This window comes from Oryctolagus cuniculus, chromosome 6 (assembly GCF_964237555.1).
Source record: "Oryctolagus cuniculus chromosome 6, mOryCun1.1, whole genome shotgun sequence".
In the NCBI taxonomy this organism is placed as follows: domain Eukaryota; kingdom Metazoa; phylum Chordata; class Mammalia; order Lagomorpha; family Leporidae; genus Oryctolagus; species Oryctolagus cuniculus.
Window position 1 is genome coordinate 100433395 of NC_091437.1, and position 18408 is coordinate 100451802.

The following is an 18408-nucleotide window of genomic DNA, read 5'->3' on the forward strand; positions in this document are numbered from 1 at the left end:
CAGTCTTTACACCAAAATAAACATCTTTTCATTCAATTTTTCAATGAACTTTTTGTAATATCTTTGTTTTGTGAAAATCTTGGATGATCAGATATATTAACTTGACTGTGGGATGCAAGTATCTTATAAACAATCCCTAGATGCCTCTTTTAGATGTATTTTTCTGTTAGTCAATTGAATCAGAAAAAAACTTATATGTATTAAACACCAGATAGACAGCAATATCAAAAATTATATTAATGATATTGGTATTCTAGATTAAACTGATTGTTATATATCAAATGCCAAGGTACTACATATGCATTATTTTTGTTTTATTGTGTCATCACACAAACCCATGGAGTGATTCTTGTGACATGACTCATGGAGCATGTATTCATGGGAAGAAACCCTATATATATATATCCATGGTAAGCTTAGACTGAATTCCTGTGTTGTTTTTCCAGGGAAATAGGAACACAGAGAAGCGAAGTTATTTTGCAAGGAAAGAATGCTCTGACTTGGCTTTGAACTTGCCTCACCTTCCTAACAAGCATATAGCTTCTGATGATACCAATTAGGAGGGCTGTGTCTTACTGTTTCCCAAGACAACAGCCAATTTCAGCTGCGCAACACTCCTTTTATCCGTGTTTGGTCAAGGCAATGCTTACAAACCATATTCCCAAATAGATGGAGTTTGAAAAATCGATAGGCCGGCGCCGCGGCTCACTAGGCTAATCCTCTGCCTGCGGCACCGGCACACCGGGTTCTAGTCCCGGTCGGGGCGCCGGATTCTGTCCCGGTTGCCCCTCTTCCAGGCCAGCTCTCTGCTATGGCCAGGGAGTGCAGTGGAGGATGGCCCAAGTGCTTGGGCCCTGCACCCCATGGGAGACCAGGATAAGTACCTGGCTCCTGCCATCGGATCAGCACAGTGAGCCGGCCGCAGCAGCTATTGGAGGGTGAACCAACGGCAAAAGGAAGACCTTTCTCTCTGTCTCTCTCACTGTCCACTCTGCCTGTCAAAAAAAAAAAAAAATTGATGCCAAATCAGAGCTACATCGAAGAAATAAGTTCATAGTGCTACTAAGCATTGTGGGAAGAAGAGAGTTGGCAATAACCTAGTAAATGTTGTATGAACAAATAGAAGAAAGAAGCTCCAAGCCTCCAACCATAAATGATGTCAAAGAAGGGGAAATGTTGCCTACCCTGCTTGGATCAGTGCATTGTACAGAGGTACTGAAATGTGGCTCTGCTCTCCATAAATATGTATAATTATTATTAATAAAAATTTTAAAATCTACATTCCCAAAATAGTATTGTAATCTCCAATGCATATGAGACTAACTTTGGTTTAGTGAAGTTAAATACCATGACCAGAGACAACCGTTGTCACAGGATACATAATGAAACAGGATCTGAACTCCACATGGAAATCAGCAGTCGGATGTCTCACAGCATAGCAGAAATCCATGTGAGCACAGACAACTGGTTGTACAAGCATGAACTCACAAAACAGTCAAACCAAAACTCATATCACTTCTCTCCAGTGTAAGAAATACTTTTTTGTTCCTGAATGAAAATTCCAGCAGGGCTATGGCCTTCCTGATGTCTCCTGAGTACCGGATAGATCTACAGACATAAGAAATTACAAATATAATCTGATTCAGAAAATCACAATATGAGCTGAAGCAAAAAAGGCAGTTCAATCCCAGTGGGAGCATGCACATAAGGAAGGAGAACTAAAAAATTTTTGCTGCCTCTGCACATAGCCTATGTACTACAGAAATACAGTTAGAATTGATTTGGGTATTACAAAAAATTTTAGGGAGTAGACAAGTTTAAAAATAGAATTAAATATTTTCAACCATATCTTCACCAAAACTTCTCCAATCTTTTTTTAGAGATTTATTTATTTATTTGAAAGGTAGCATTAGAGAGAGAGAGAGAGAGGTTCCATCTGCTGGCTCTATGTTCAAATGGCTGTAACAGCCACAGCTGATCCAGGTTGAAGCTAGGAGCCTAGAACTCCATCTAGATCTCCCAGGTGGGTGACAGCAGCCCAACTATTTCAGCCATCTTCTGATGCTTGCCCAAGCTCATTAACAGGGAGTTGGATCAGAAGTGGAGCAACTGAGACTTGAACTGGCACTCATATGGGATGACAATGTTGCAGGCATTAGCTTAACTTGAAATGCCACCATGCTGGTCCCCTCCTCTCTTTGTCTTATATACATGTTCTTGATCTGGCCTATTTTCCCAGAGCTGGGAATGAGGCCTTGGGGCCACTCCCTTCATGAAACAGTAATATTTAGGAGCTGGAATTTGTCATCTGTGGATTTCAACATTGTTAGATATACACTTGAGCGTGTACCAGTCAGGGTTTCCCTTTGTAAGGAACAGAAACCAAACTAAAAATGAACTTATTAAAACAATATTTGGTGTTTGCTTACGCAGCATGTGTGCTAAAATTGGAATGATATGGACAAGATTAGCACTGGCCCTGTGCAAGAGATGACAAGGAAATTCATGAAATGTTCCAATTTTTCAAAACTTTTCTTTGAAAAAATAACTTCATGTGTCCTATAACAAAATACCTGACCATAAATCCAATTCCATGTTAAAACTAAGATTGATTCATTATGTTCCTAAATCTCTATATATGAAATACATAAAGCTTAGATGCCTTAAATAAAATGAAAAAGCAAAAATGTAAGATTGTCTAGGACATTGTGGCTGTTTACATATAAATAAAATATAGAATGCTATCATTTTGTGTTTGTTATTTCTATTTCAAACAAGATGATTTCTCATAGTACCACTGGTAGTATTCTGTTATTCAGTGAAACTAATGACTATACTGGATGCTATTTTATAATCTGCAAACGATTATATGTCTAGGTCATACGTAATAAGAATTTAAAACAATAACTCAAATATATTTTCTTAAAACCTGGAAAAACACAGAATCTAGGGGAAAGTTGAAGGATGTGGATTAGAAATGAGGCAGAAACAAAGGAGGCTGGGCTGCAGCCAGGACCAGGGTGAAAAAGGGGCTATGAAGAAGGCCAGTACTCCTTCCCATGGTTTATTTCTTCTGGATTTGATGGAGCTACCTGCTCCCAAGAGGGATTCTCCTTTTGCCTCAGGAGCTCACAATACAAAGTCCAGAGCAGGTACCTCTGACAGACTGAACGGAGATGATAAATCCTGTGTCCTGCATGTAGGGAGGCTGTAAAAACAAGAACTTGGCATTTGCAGTTTCTGGAGAGGGAGGAAGGTTCTGTCTTCCACCAAGCCTCATAAAGTGAGAAATTTACCATGTGTAGAAAGAGAGTTCAGATATTTGGTGTCCAGAAAAACAGATGGACAGGAGGATTCATGTTCATAAACTTTAATGACTGGTAGACTTGGAACAAAGTGCCACTCATCTATTTAGTTCTATCTCCCATCCAACCAAGAGAGACCCCTATACAGGATCCAGGGAAATTCTCTTTTAGCCTCTATTTCAGTTTTCAAATGATGGAGAAGTGTACACACTTCTAGATTGCATGAGCAAATCTTTGGCAATTCACACCCAAAATATTTTTCTTTAAGATTTCCAGTTTATGGTATTGTTGCGTTTTTAATTTCTTTCACTAAGCATTTCGTCTTTACCTAGATCATTGTTTTCTTACTGTTCTGCTTTTTATGTGGTAGTCAGACATGAGTCTACTATTCTCCACTAGGAATGGCAAATTTAGAAACTGGAGGGAGGGCTGCAGGCTTGGAGAGGGCGTTTACCCAGCCTGGGGTGGTACTAGGGAAGGGAGGCTGCTGTGGGTTTAAAGCTCTGGGGCTGGCGTCGGGGATGGACACGGGTGGAAGAGGCCTGTCAGTCACAGGCAGCTCACTTCCCATGGGACGCTGCCTCCTGCAGTGCTGGGAGGGCTGTGGGGAAGCCGTGATGGAAATGGTGGGTGGGGGGCCCTTCTGCAGCCCCTCACCTGGTAACCTCCTCATGCAGACGCACTGGCCGGGGCTCCCGGGTGGCAGACCCTACTCAGGGCCAGTGGACTGCAGAGTCCTGTGGGATCCGCGCTAGGACAGGGGGACTGAAGGGGCCTGTAAGCGCTGCCTCCTGGGCCTGAGGAGAGACAGGTGGGCGGAGCCTCGGCCTGTTGCCTAGGGGTGGTGTTGCTTTAGAGAAGGTCTGGGCCCTGTGCCCTCTCTCAGAGGCCCGAGGGAGGAGGGAGGTCACTGGCCTCATGTTCTGCCTCTGGGCCCTCCATCCCCCACCCCAGGGATCATAGAGAACTTTCACCTCAAAATCTTTCTAAGCAAAGTGTGAATAGGATTTTTACTCCCTTTGTACAGTATTCTGAGAAACACAAATAAACGGCATCGTGTTCCTGAAAAAAAATTATTTTTTTATTTTATTTTTTATTTTTTATTTTTTTGACAGGCAGAGTGGACAGTGAGAGAGAGAGAGACAGGGAGAAAATTCTTCCTTTACCTTTGGTTCACCCGCCAATGGCTGCTGCGACCCATAATTGTATATATTTATGGAGCACAATGTGATAATCTGACCCATGGATACAATATTCAATAAGCAAATCAAACATTTTTCATTCATGATGGCAGTCTTCAAATGCCTCGTTTTCTAGTTCTTTATAAAAAACATGATAGCAACTCTACTTGTTATAGAACCTTAGAATTTACTCCTTCCATCTAACTGTATTTTCTTTTTCTTTTTTAAAGATTTTATTTATATATTTTATTTATTTATTTTAGAGGTAGAGCTACAGACAGTGAGAGGGAGAGACAGAGAGAAAGGTCTTCCTTCCACTGGTTCACCCCCCCCCCCCCATGGCCGCAAAGGCCGGAGCTGCGCCGATCCGAAGTCAGGAGCCAGGTGCCTCCTCCCTGACTCCCACATGGGTGCAGGGGCCCAAGGACCTGGGCCATCTTCCACTGCTTTCCCAGACCATAGCAGAGAGCTGGATGGGAAGAAGAGCAACCGAGACTAGAACCTACATGGGATGCCGGCGCCGCAGGCAGAGGATTAACCTCCTGCGCCACAGCACCGGCCCCACTGTACTTTCCTGTTATTCAGCCTCCCTCTATTGTCCTACGTTTCCTAGCCTCTTTTAATCCCTATTTGACTCTCTTCTCCTATGATATCAACTTTTTTAGTTTCTACACGTTATTGAGAATATATGATATTTCTTTTTCTGTGCCTATTTTATTTCACTTAGCATAATGTCCTCCATGTTCATCCTTGTCACTGAACATGACAGGATTCCATTCTCTTATAATGGTTGGAAAATATTCTATTGTGTCCAATGCCACATTTTCTTTATCCACTGATGGACACCTCAATTTTTTCCATATCTGGGCAATTGGTAGTAGTGCTGCAATAGATATGGTGATGCTGCTATCCTGTTGATATACTAATTTAATTTCCTTTGGATATGTGGCCAGTAGTGGGATAGGTAGATCATAAGGTAGTATGATTTTTTAAAGGAACCTCCATGCTGTTTTCCACATGACTATACTAATTTATCAAATAAATAAAGATCCTATAATTTGCTTACTGTCACAAAAGAAATACGTGTCAAGGATTCACAGAAGTTTTCCCTTAAGTTGGGGAAAGGGGGAAGTGTCTTTTTCTCACCACTACTTTTCAATATTATGGTGGAATTACTAGACAGTGCAGTAACACCAAGAAAGGATACAAAATGCATACATATTGGGAAGGAAGACATAAAACTGCTAGCAAATGTCATTATTGCATGTATAGAAAATTCAAAAGTACATCATAAGTACCCCTGGAACAATGTTAGTGTAGCAAAGTGGCGAATTACATGTACAATTTAATTGTTGTTCCATGTATGGGTAAGAGCTAGGATTTGAAATTTAAAAACAAAATTAAGCATCATTTAAAATTGCATCAGGTTAAAAAGCAATTTCACTATTAAAGTTGGTTTTGGTAGATATTCTTTATCTAGATGAGGAATTTCTCTTCTGTTTCTTGTTTGCTCAGTTTTTTTATGCCAAATATCTTTTACAAAAGTTGATGTAACCATTTAACATTTTTGCAGTTTGTGTAGTATGTCCAATTTATTGATTTTTTAAAATGCTGACAGCCTTGCTTAAGTGGGATAAATACCACTTGCTTGTACTACATAAAATTGTTGGATTTTACCTATTATTTTAAAAAAAGAGAGATTTCTAAAGGCAACCCAGAGGAATCCTTAATCCAGTTCTTCATTAGAAGAGATGTGCAATTCGGGACATGCTCAAGCTGACTTACCTCAAACGGTAGAGTTAGAAACATACCAGGGGATTCCAATTCAATCCCATCAAGGTGGCATGTACCAATGCCATCTCACTAGTCCCAGTGATCAATTTCTGTGCACAATTGATCATAATGATAGGACTAAGAACCAAAGGGATCACATAAACAAGAATAGTGTCTGCAAATACTAGCTGATAGAATCAAAAAGGGAGAGAATGATCCAACATGGGAAGTGAGATACACAGCAGACCCATAGAATGGCAGATGTCCTAAACAGCACTCTGGCCTCAGAATCAGCCCTTAAGGCATGCGGATCCAGCTGAAAAGCCCATGAGAGTATTTCAGGCATGGAAAGCCAAGACACTCTGGGGAAAAAAAAATGAAAGATCTCCACGAGTGAGATCCCAGTGGAAAGAACGGGTCATCAAAGAAGGAGGTACCTTTCTCTGAAGGGAGGAGAGAACTTCCACTTTGACCATGGCCTTGTCTAAATATTATCAGAGTCAGTGAACTCAGGGGGCTTCCATAGCCTTGGAAACTCATGACAAGAGCCTAGGGTGATTACTGATGCCATAAACAAGAGTGTCAATTTGTTAAGTCAACAACAGGAGTCACTGTGTACTTACTCCTCATGTAGGATCTTTGTCCTTAGTGGGCTGTACATTGAGATTTAATGCTATAACTAGTACTCAAATAGTATTTTTCACTTTATGTTTCTGTGTGGGAGCAAACTGTTGAAATCTTTACTTAATGTATGCTAAACTGATCTTCTGTATATAAAGAGAATCGAAAATGAATCTTGATGTGAATGGAAGGGGAAAGGGAGTGGGAAAGGGGAGGGTTGCGGGTGGGAGGGACGTTATGGGGGGCAAGACATTGTAATCCATAAGCTGTACTTTGGAAATTTATATTCATTAAATAAAAGTTTAAAAAAAAAAAAAAAAAAAAAAGGATTCACAGAAGTTGTAGAAATTAAGTAATATTCTTCATTACCCACTGGACAAAGATGTTGTCAGAAGTATCCACTTTTATTACTACCATGAAATTTTCATAATGCTGAAGTTCAAGAAATCTTCCCACTTCAACTTCACAGAAAATCACTTAATTTGACAGTTAATTGTTTTACTCAAATCTCTGTACTTATTAAAGAAGCAATAGTTCCCAGGATTTCATATGAATTCTAAGGTCTCTAATGATTTGTTGGACACAGAACTACAAATTATAGGCCATAGAATGTAAACTTAAAATGGCCTCTGGGGGAGGTGTTTGGTGAAGTGGGTAAGATGCCTCTTGGGATGCTCATATCACATAACATTCTGCCTCATTTAAGTTCTGGCTCTGGTTCTAATCTAGCTTCCTTCTAAAGCTCACCCTGGGACAGCAGTAGATGATAATTTAGGTACTGACCTCCCAGTGGGAGACCCAGATTGAATTCTTGCCTATTGGTTTCTCCTTGGCCCAGCCCTGGCTGTTGCAAGCACTGGGTAGTGAACCAGTGGATGGAAGGTCTCTCTCCATTTATGTCTCTATGTCTCTATCAAATGAAGCAAGAATAAATAAATAAATAAATAAATAAATAAATCGGCTTCCAAGATCTTATGTTGACTTGTATTCTCAACAAACTGATCAGACCTTCTTGAAGATAAGGCAAACCTTACTATTCTTTGGATATACTGTTATTTTTGCTGATTTGAGGAATGACATGGTAAATTATATAGGGTATGGAAAAATCATCATCCTAGGGAAAATTCTATAGTTATTAAAATATCCTCTCTCTTATTCATTCCATTAACACAGCTATTGTAGTTGTGATATGACATATATCTCTATATATTTGGTATGGATGTGAAGCACTAGATTTGAATGTTAAGACTGCCAAGCCTTCTTCATGTGAGGAACAATGTTTATCATACGTTGAGCACCAAGGAAATATTATTCTGAAATTTTAGCTTATTTGGAACATTCACTGTGACATTAAGTTACTATAGGAAGTAAATAATACATTTATTGCAGAGGAAGAATAAAAAGAAGTACTAGCATTGACCAGTTGAGACAAATACAAACTAGGAGCATTTCATTTTTTTCTATTCCTGGAAGTATTTCTCCTCAAGAGCACCATTTTATTACTGGAATAACAAGAACAACAATGTTGGCACCTTAGCTCAATTATGTCTATTGCATTCAGTAAGTTTATTCTCCCAAGAAAAATTTGTTAAGATAGGTAGTTTAGGGCCACCATCAGAGAATTTTCAATGTACTAAGAAGGGCAAAAACGTTATGTGTCAAGCCTTAATCTTTGTGTTGATTGGCCACAGGCCATTAGTATAAACCACAGAGATGAATGTTATTTCTAGGTAATATTGGATTCATACACTGAATTAAAGATGCAACAATTAGAAAGAGAACAAAAACCAATACCTTGGAAGTAATAAGAGTTTTCGGTCTCCAAAGATGAAATATGAAGTGTTAGAAAAATTGATACAGAAGTCTACAATACAAGGTAAACATGGTGAGATCCGTTGTCTTGGCAAATATTTTACTTTGTTAATGGGCAATCCTTATCAAACCATTCCACAAGTCTAGAAAAAATTCATGCCAATGTCTTTTTCTCAAATGTAAAAAGTTGAGCAAAACCTTTAACCCCTTGTCATTAAAATAAACTAACGGGGTCTTTCACACTTCCTGGATGATGCAGTGTGTTCCACAGCAGAAAACAGACCACATGAGGCTTCTGTTGGAAGCATAATCTCTAACTACCTTCTGCTTTGCTACTAGGAGGTAGCAGTGAGTTCATTACCTTTACTTGCACTCATGCTTGAGTCATGTTATCAAAATCTTCGTTGCTTAAGATCAAGTCACTATTGTGGACACTTAAATCATGAATTTGTGTTACTAGGAAACTAAAACTAGTAAAAAATAGTTATTCATACTTGTTAAATAAAAGAATACTGTGATTGTTTTGACAGCAAATGACAGAGAAATTGACTGTAATTGAGCCACACAGACTGTATTATTATAATTTAATTGATCGGTCCAGTGGGAGAGACAAGAAGCCAATTCTATAAAGGAATAGAATTGATGGTTTTAAAAATGGAATTGACTTGCTCATTAACTGGACTGACTAGAAGGGACCTTTTTCTCATTACTTGAATGATTTTTAAACCAAAGATTATAATTCAGGGACACATGAGAAAGAAACAGGATCACTTAAGCAATGAAATAATGCTTATTCTCCTGGTGTTCAGCTGACCAAATCATACTCGTGGTGAAGTCACTGCTAGGGAAGGGAAAGACATAAAAGTACTCCTGCGAAAACCTAACAGAGAAGAACTTGTACCTTCTTGGGCTTAGTTAAGATAATTTTTACTGTTATCTTCTTGGTTAAGTATGGAATATTTAAGCAAAACAACAGCGGATACCAGCACTGTGGCATAGCAGGTAAAGCCACCACCTGCAGTGCCAGCATCCTATATTGGTGTTGGTTCATGCCCTGGCTGCTTCACTTCTGAGTCAGCTCTTCTATGGCCTGGGGAAGCAGTGGAAGATGGCTCAAGTCCTTGGGCCCCTGCTCCTGCCTGGGAGACCTGGAAGAAGCTCCTGACATAAATCTGGTTGAATATCTACCTATATCAATAGATATATCTCTATGACATAGTTATAGATCAGTATGAATATATGAGGGCATTTTTTTTTTTACAGGCAGAGTGGATAGTGAGAGAGAGAGAGACAGAGAGAAAGGTCTTCCTTTGCCGTTGGTTCACCCTCCAATGGCCGCCACACTGATCTGGCAGGAGGCAGGTGCTTCTCCTGGTCTCCCATGGGGTGCAGGGCCAAAGTACTTGGGCCATTCTCCACTGCACTCCCTGGCCACAGCAGAGGGTTGGCCTGGAAGAGGGGCAACCGGGAAAGAATCCGGCGCCCTGACCGGGACTAGAACCCGGTGTGCTGGCACCGCAGGCGGAGGATTAGCCTATTGAGCCACGGCACTGGCCATATGTGAGGGCATTTCTAAAAATTCATAGAAAATAAATTAAAAGATGTTTATTTTTATTCAATTTTCTTGAATAATTTGAGCATAGCTTTTTTATAATATACATTTTCCATGAATTTTTTGGAAGTTTCTTGCAAACCACATATACAAGCTCACATGTACATGGATATACATGAATATAGTCATATATGTATGTGTGTGTATATTTATTATAGCAGCTGTATGGCACAATATACTCTGCAGAGATGAATACTGTAGTTCTGAAGTTAGCTATCCATATGATCTTTTTATATCTTTGGCTTTGGTTTCTTCAAGTTTTCAAAACTGGAACAACTTGTCACCAAATAATGCTTAAAACTATTTGAGATTGTTGGCTTAGAGTAGCTGTCAAATTACAGAACAAGGCAAGGCCAAGGGAAAACACACCCCAGGAGAGAGAGCAGATTCCAAAAGCTGAGCAGAGTAGTCAGGAAAGTTAGAACATATTTCTCCAGCCATGGCAGAGCCTTTCAAATAGTGGGAGGGAAGAAGGATAGGTGCCTCTGTTTCATCCACTTTGGTCCTCATTGTTCAGGATAAACAAAGTGAAGTTCAATGATAAAGATATTTTTGGCTTTACCTTTCTCCCCTTTCTCTGCCAAATTTTTGGAAGCGCCAAAGTTTTGGAAACTGAAAGGACCTCATTGAACATAAATGGACATAGTCATTGAATGCAATGAAGGTTCATGGATGTGTTTATTTACAAGGATGCTTTCTAAAGCAGTAGAAAGAAACTTCACACTTTGTCTACCAAGGCAATCTGTTTTCTAAAAACAGGCAGACTTGACATTTGTCTTTATTTCCTCTCCTCTGTTGAGAAGAAATCCATATACTTGGGGTCTTGGGAAAACACCCCGTATGTGGTTTGTTTTAAGGCATTCTCTTCTGGGATTCTGTTGCCAGCCTGTGGAGCTGCCTCCTTTCCTTCCCCTCCACCAGCCCCCACATCATGCATGCACCCTGTGGCCTGAGAGCCAAATACTATGAGCCAAAAATATTTTCAATAGCAATACCAGGAAAATGTTGTTTCTAATGGCATGTAAAAAGCAAACAGAATGAAGGCCAACTTTATGGGACTCTGAAACCCAGACCTCTGAAGAAGAATGGGATAAGCAGAGCTGAGTACAGTAGGAAGAATACCCCTGCTTTCCAAAAGGATAAATATAAGGTCATATCTTTTGTTGCATTTCATAATTTTAGATGAATACCTCTGAAGAATTTATCAGAAATTATATTGTCATAAGTATATGACTATTTTAACCTCTTTGCTCAAAGAACAGTTACTAAATTGCTTGCATTATGTGTTAATCCCTTTTGCAAGTAGAGAGGCCTACTCTTATCTTTCTGCTTTATAGTTATCATATCATGTTGTCATACATAGGGCTCTTACAATAAAGCCTACCTTGGGGAAGGAGGGAGCCCAGTCCATGTTTCCCCCCCATGCTTAAACAAGGTATGTTTAGTTATTTGTAAAGCCTCAGATTCCAGAGAGTTACCATCATGTAGGAGAGCTACATGGTTGTGCTAATAAGAATGCAAGTACTTATGAATTATTGAACCATGCTAGTGGCATATGCAGTTCATAGTACTACAGTCTAGAAATGGTTGCTATCTAGGGAATGGGGGAATCGAGAACTGTTGAAAAGGTAATGATGCTTACACTGGGCACTCAGAGAGACTGGTGAGATGTGAACAGGTAGAGAAAATAAGATAGAAGCCATGAAATAAGTGGTAGAGGGATGCGGAAAATGGAAGATCAATCGTGCTCTGTGAGATCAACTTTCAGGAAGCTCAAACCTGAGCAAGAGTCCAGATAAGATGTTATGGTGGAAACCACAAAGAAACAGAAGGTATGATTAAGAGAGGCAGCTATGGTGTCTAAACCTGGCATTGATTCATACTAGCAGGAGGCTTCCTTATATACACTGCCTAACCTTGGGAAAGCTGATGTCCCTGGCTATAAAACAAGACCACAGGTACTCTGGGGATGAATTATATTTTATTGTCTTGAATATTGCTTTTCATAGAAGAAGTTAAAATAAGCATTTAATGAATGAACACTCCAAAAGAAAAGAAATAAAATGCAGTAACATGCAGGCACTGAGTATATAGTATGCACTCAATAAATACCAGTATTGGTACTTTCTTTTCTGATTTAAAAAAACCTTATTGCCTTTGCATTACATAGCTACATTTTACTTTTCCAAACACATTCCCTGTTATTTTTCTATAAACAGTTTACACTCCTAGCAAATATATAGTACTCAATGTTAACTGTATATTATCCAAAATCTGTTTCTTAATTCCTTTATTTATTTATTTATTTATTGACAGGCAGAATGGACAGTGAGAGAGATAGACAGAGAGAAAGGTCTTCCTTTTTGCCGTTGGTTCACCCTCCAATGGCAGCCGAGGCCGGCACGCTGCGGCCGGCGCACCGCGCTGATCTGAAGCCAGGAGCCAGGTGCTTCTCCTGGTCTCCCATGGGGTGCAGGGCCCAAGCACTTAGGCCATCCTCCACTGCACTCCTGGGCCACAGCAGAGAGCTGGCCTGGAAGAGGGGCAACCGGGACAGAATCCAGGCCCTGACCAGGACTAGAACCCGGTGTGCCGGCACCGCAGGCGGAGGATTAGCCTATTGAGCCGCGGCACCTGCCTCTTAATTCCCTTCTTCCATATTATTTACTTGGTTTAAAGATTTATTTATTTGAAAGTAAGAGTTACATAGGAGGGGAAGAGGGAGGGGGGGAGAGAGGGAGAGGGGAAAAGAGACAGAGAGAGAGAGAGAGAGAGAGAGAGAGATCTTATATCTACTAGTTCACTCCCCAGATGGCCACAACAGCCAGCACTGGGCCAGGTCAAAGCCAGGAGACAGGAGTTTTTTCCAGGTCTCCCATATGAGTGGCAGGGGCCCAAGCACTTCACCTGGGACATCCTCCACTGCTTTTCCCAGGCCATTAGCAGGGAGCTAGATTGGAAGTGGAGCATCCAGGATATGAATTGGTGCCCACATGGGATTTCAGTATGCAGTCGGTAGTTTTACCAGCTACACCACAACACCGGCCCCAGATGGAAATACTTTGGACACTTAGGACATACATTTGGAATTTTTTTCAAATGGATAATAATTATATGATAATGAAAAATGGTGAGTTATCCAAAGGAGAATATTTTAATAAAAAAAACTAAGAAAAATATAACCAAGTTGAAATTTGGTAGTACCAGCATAGTACAATAATTGTTCCTCCTTTTCCATAGCCCTACTGAGATATTCAAGGTGGTGTAGAATTAGGGTAAAAATATAAATTAGCAGCAATGCTAGAAAGCAAGACAGCATGTTGCTGCCTGTTAACAACTGAAAACATTGCTCTTATAGTAGAAAATTACCATTATACTTCATTTGTTATGATGATGTGATAGTGAAGGTTCTGTGAGAAACAGAAGAGGATATTTAAATGCATATATAAATATTATTCATTATGTATATATATATACATGTATGTGTATGTGTGTATCTATATCTATCTATCTATCTATCTATGTACTGAGGTACTGAAGACATGATGAAAGTCTGGAAACTGAGGTAGAAATTGATGTTGCACCCTTCAGTCTAAAATACTTAAAGATATGGGATAGGTGTTGTGGTGCAGTGAGTTAAGCTGCTCCTTGGGGTACCTGCATCCCTTGCTTTAGTGCTGGGATAGAGTACTGCCTCTGCTTCTAATCCTGAGTCTTGTTAATGCACCCTGAGAAGCAGAAGATGATGGCAAATTACTTGGATTTATTCCATCCACATGTGGGATTCTGATGAAATTTTCAGTTCATGGCTTTGGCTTGGCCAGAACTGAATATTGGGGGCATTTGAGGAGTGAACCAGTGGATAGAAGATCTCTCTCTCTCTCTATCTCTCTTGTGTGTGTGTTTGTGTATCTGTGTGTGTGTGTTTATGTGTCTGTGAGTCCACCTTTCAAATAAATAAATCTTAAAAAAAACACAATATTTAGGTTAGGCCAACAGGGTTGAAGCACACCAAATTTCTATGTTGCAGAATTGAGAGAGAATTCCTTCTTTGGTAAACCTCGGGTTTGTTTCTTAGTCCTGAAGGAAATTCTCTCATATTATGGAAAGTAATCTTCTTTACCTAAACTCGCTGTAAATACTAATCACATCAAAAATAACATAAACACAGCAACATATAGACTACTGTTTTTACCACACAACTGGACACTACAGCCTAACCACCTTAACACAAAATCCACCATCACAGATGGACAGATTGATGAAAACAGTCATCCTGGAAGACTGATGCACGACCCTGACACTTCTGAAAAAGCAGGAGCTAAACCTGCACAGTGTCCCAGGCATCCACTCTATGGCAAGAATTGACTGAGAGTCAGGTAGGAGACCGATTCCATGGAGTCTATGGATCTTGTATTGACTTGTTGACCTAGTACCACCAGCTATGTGTAACCGTCTTAAAGCACGCAATTAGCAACTTTGCCAACACTGAGCAGAGAACTGAGGCCTGCAAGAGTCCATGTGGAAGGAATTCTATTTTCATTTGAAGTGCATACTGATAATTTTATTTTACTTAGTCAAACTTAGAAAAAGAAATGTATCTATGATTCTTCAGCCTGTGCTTTAAGGAAATTTCACAGGAAATATGTTGAGTTCTGTTAAAGATTGCTGAAGATCTTAGCCAAACAATTGTTTAAGGAGCTACTTCCAGGTTCAGATCAAAAGAATAAGTAATTTGCCAGTAGACTCCCCTCTGCAAATACAGCATATGGAGGTACAGTGAGGGATGAGGGAGACTTTTAAGAACCACAGTCAGAAGCACAGTTGTGTTCTTACCATGTCCAAAGCGTTGAAGGCTAATTTTAGAAAATAAAATGGATCACCCATTAGAAGTAGTTTTAGAAAACAACAACACAGGAGGACTTTCCATAACTACAACAATAAAGTTTAGATAATATGAAGAGTAGGAACCTGAACAAGAAATGTGAAAAATAGGCCAGTGCCGTGGCTCAACAGGCTAATCCTCAGCCTTGTGGTCGGGGCACCGGATTCTGTCCCGGTTGCCCCTCTTCCAGGCCAGCTCTCTGCTATGGCCCGGGAGTGCAGTGGAGGATGGCCCAAGTCCTTGGGCCCTGCACCCGCATGGGAGACCAGAAAAAGCACCTGGCACCTGGCTTCAGATCAGCGTGATGCGCAGGCCACAGCGCGCTGGCCTCAGCAGCCATTGGAGGGTGAACCAACGGCAAAAGGAAGACCTTTCTCTCTGTCTCTCTCTCTTTCACTGTCCACTCTGCCTGTGAAAAATAAAAAAAAAGAAATGTGAAAAATAGATGTTAAATAATTTAAAACAATAATAGATGAGGTTAGACACTATGAAAAGAATTGGTAAATAAGAAGACAAATTCAGATAAATAAAAAAAGTGACATATTTTACACACACACACACACACTGGAATATTATTCAGCTATAATAACAAGAATGAAATTCTACCACTTGCATCAAACTGGTTCCAACTGGAAGACATACAGTGAAATACACCAGACACAGAACAAAAAAATCACACATGTTCTCTCTTATATGTGGGAACTAAAATTAAAAAAAAAAGTAAATGCCCGTGTGTATGTTTTGTTATAAATATAACATTTTGTCAAACTTTGCTTTGAATATCTGTCAAATTGTTAAGAATATATACTAGTATAGTTTATTTTTAGAAGCTTTATTTTATTTATTGGAAAGACAGATTTAGAAAGAGAGGTTGAGCCAGAGAGAGAGGAGAGTTCTTCCATCCTCCCGTTCACTCCTCAGATGATATTTAATGGCCAGAGTTGAGCTGATCATAAGCCAGGAGCCAGGAGCTTCTTCTGGGTATCCCACATGGGTGCAGGGGCCCAAGGACTTGGGCCATCTTCTACTGTTCTCCCAGGCCACAGCAGAGAGCTGGATTGGAAGAGGAGCAGAAGGGACTAGAATTAGCGGCCATATGGGATGCTGGTGCTACAGGCGGAGGATTAACCTACTATGCCCAGCACGGGGCCCCTATACTATAATTTTAATGATCTGCAACTATTTTAAAATTTACTGTATCTGCTAATACTAACTGATAGAATAAAAAAGGGAGAGAACGATCCAACATGGGAAGCGCGATACACAACAGACTCATAGAATGGCAGATGTCCTAAACAGCACTCTGGCCTCAGAATCAGCCCTTAAGGCATTCAGATCTGGCTGAAGCACCCATGAGAGTATTTTAGGCATGGAAAGCCAAGACACTCTGGCAAAAGAAAAAAAAAAAAAACAGCTAAATGAAAGTTCTCTGCGAGTGAGATCCCAGTGGAAAGAACAGGGCCATCAAAGAAGGAGGTACCTTTCTCTGAAGGGAGGAGAGAACTTCCACTTTGGCTATGACCCTGTCTGAATAAGATCGAAGTTGGCTAACTCAAAAGGATTCCATAGTCTTGGCAACTCATGACTAGAGCCTAGGGAGATTACTGATGCCATAAACAAGCTTGTCAATTTGTTAAGTCAACAACAGGAGTCACTGTGTACTTACTTCTCATGTGGTATCTGTCCTTAATGTGTTGTCCAATGTGAAGTAATGCTATAACTAGTACTGAAACAGTATTTTTACACTTTGTGTTTCTGTGTTTGTGCAAACTGATGAAATCTTTACTTAATATATACTAAATAGATCTTCTGTATATAAAGATAATTGAAAGTGAATCTTGATGTGAATGGAATGGGAGAGGGAGCGGGAGATGGGAGGGAAGTTATGGGGGGGAAGCCGTTGTAATCCATAAACTGTACTTTGGAAATTTATATTTACTAAATACAAGTTTTTAAAAAATCCCATAAAAATCACTGTATCAGAGTGGAATTGAACATCTTTTCTTTGATTATTACTTATAGTCCTTGCTACAACTAATATACACTCTTGCTGAACTATCGCCTTTTTATTCTTTATATTTTACTCTTCACTTAGGGGAGTGTTAAGCCTTTAGCTACAGTGTAAATGAAAAATATGCTATCTTAAATGATAAATGAAATATTAAGCTGAAAAATTAAAGCTGCAGAAGGGAAGTTAATAGAGATTATGCACATGATCAGAGAAAAATCATGAAACAAAATGCACAAATAATTCTAACACAATTAATGCAGTGGTCACCAGAGTTTAAACCCATGTTCATATTTATTATCATTCTTATACAATATCCTATAGTCCATTTTTTCTGTAGTCACTTATTTTATTCACTCACAGCATTTGACTGTTTACAAGGCCATTCCATAGTGACTCTTTATGCTGTAAACTAACACCCAATCACCCTTAGAAAGTTGTCTGGTTACACTGTAAACCAATTACTGTCTGTCTAAGGTCAGAGGAAAAACAGTATTTTCAGGAAGTTGTTTTATATACATTCTATGACTAGCATCTTACATGAGGAAGTGCCAGGGCAGAATTAACATGAAACCAAAAATACCTTGACTCTAACTCTTTGGGGCTCAAAACCTGAGATTCAATGGCCAAACTGGATTCTCCTTCTGGGTCCAAGGGGAACAGCGTTCCATTTTCCATCATGGTAACCTACCCATGTTTCCCATCAGAATGTGTTTTCAGTAGGAACTTAGTAATCGGCCCTAGAAATTTTATAATTGCCACAGTTCATACAACTGTTCATACAACATTCAATAATGAAATTGCTATTTGGGGTTTGGTCATTTTTACTGCTGACAATATCTGTTTATTTTCTTTCTCCATTAAATTGTTTTCAGATCATAAACATGAGTTATATTAAACATGTAAGAATATCTGATAAAAAAAGAAGACAAATTTAATTTTTTTCTAGAAAGAACTAACCCACCTAAATAGGATAACAGGATTAAAATGATGTAAGTTTGGAGGACTAAACATAAAGTTTCAATGCACACATTTAAAAAAAAATAAATGAAATAAGAACAGTAGTCATAAGAAAAGCAAACTATTTTTCTGATCCAAAGAGATGATGTAGTAGTTTAGATACTAATTGCAAGCCTCTACTATGTTTTCCACCCTAAGCAAGATAAAATAGTTCCTGGATATGCCACGGGGTTCTGCTATACCATGCAATG

General features: G+C 39.5%; 1 non-coding gene across 1 annotated transcript; it reads left to right on the forward strand.

Moving 5' to 3' along the window:
- The first annotated feature begins 2421 nt into the window (after positions 1-2421).
- On the forward strand, positions 2422-2525 carry LOC127490839 (U6 spliceosomal RNA). The gene has a single exon (XR_007919233.1). It is a non-coding gene; the product is annotated as a U6 spliceosomal RNA (small nuclear RNA).
- Positions 2526-18408: the final 15883 nt, after the last annotated feature.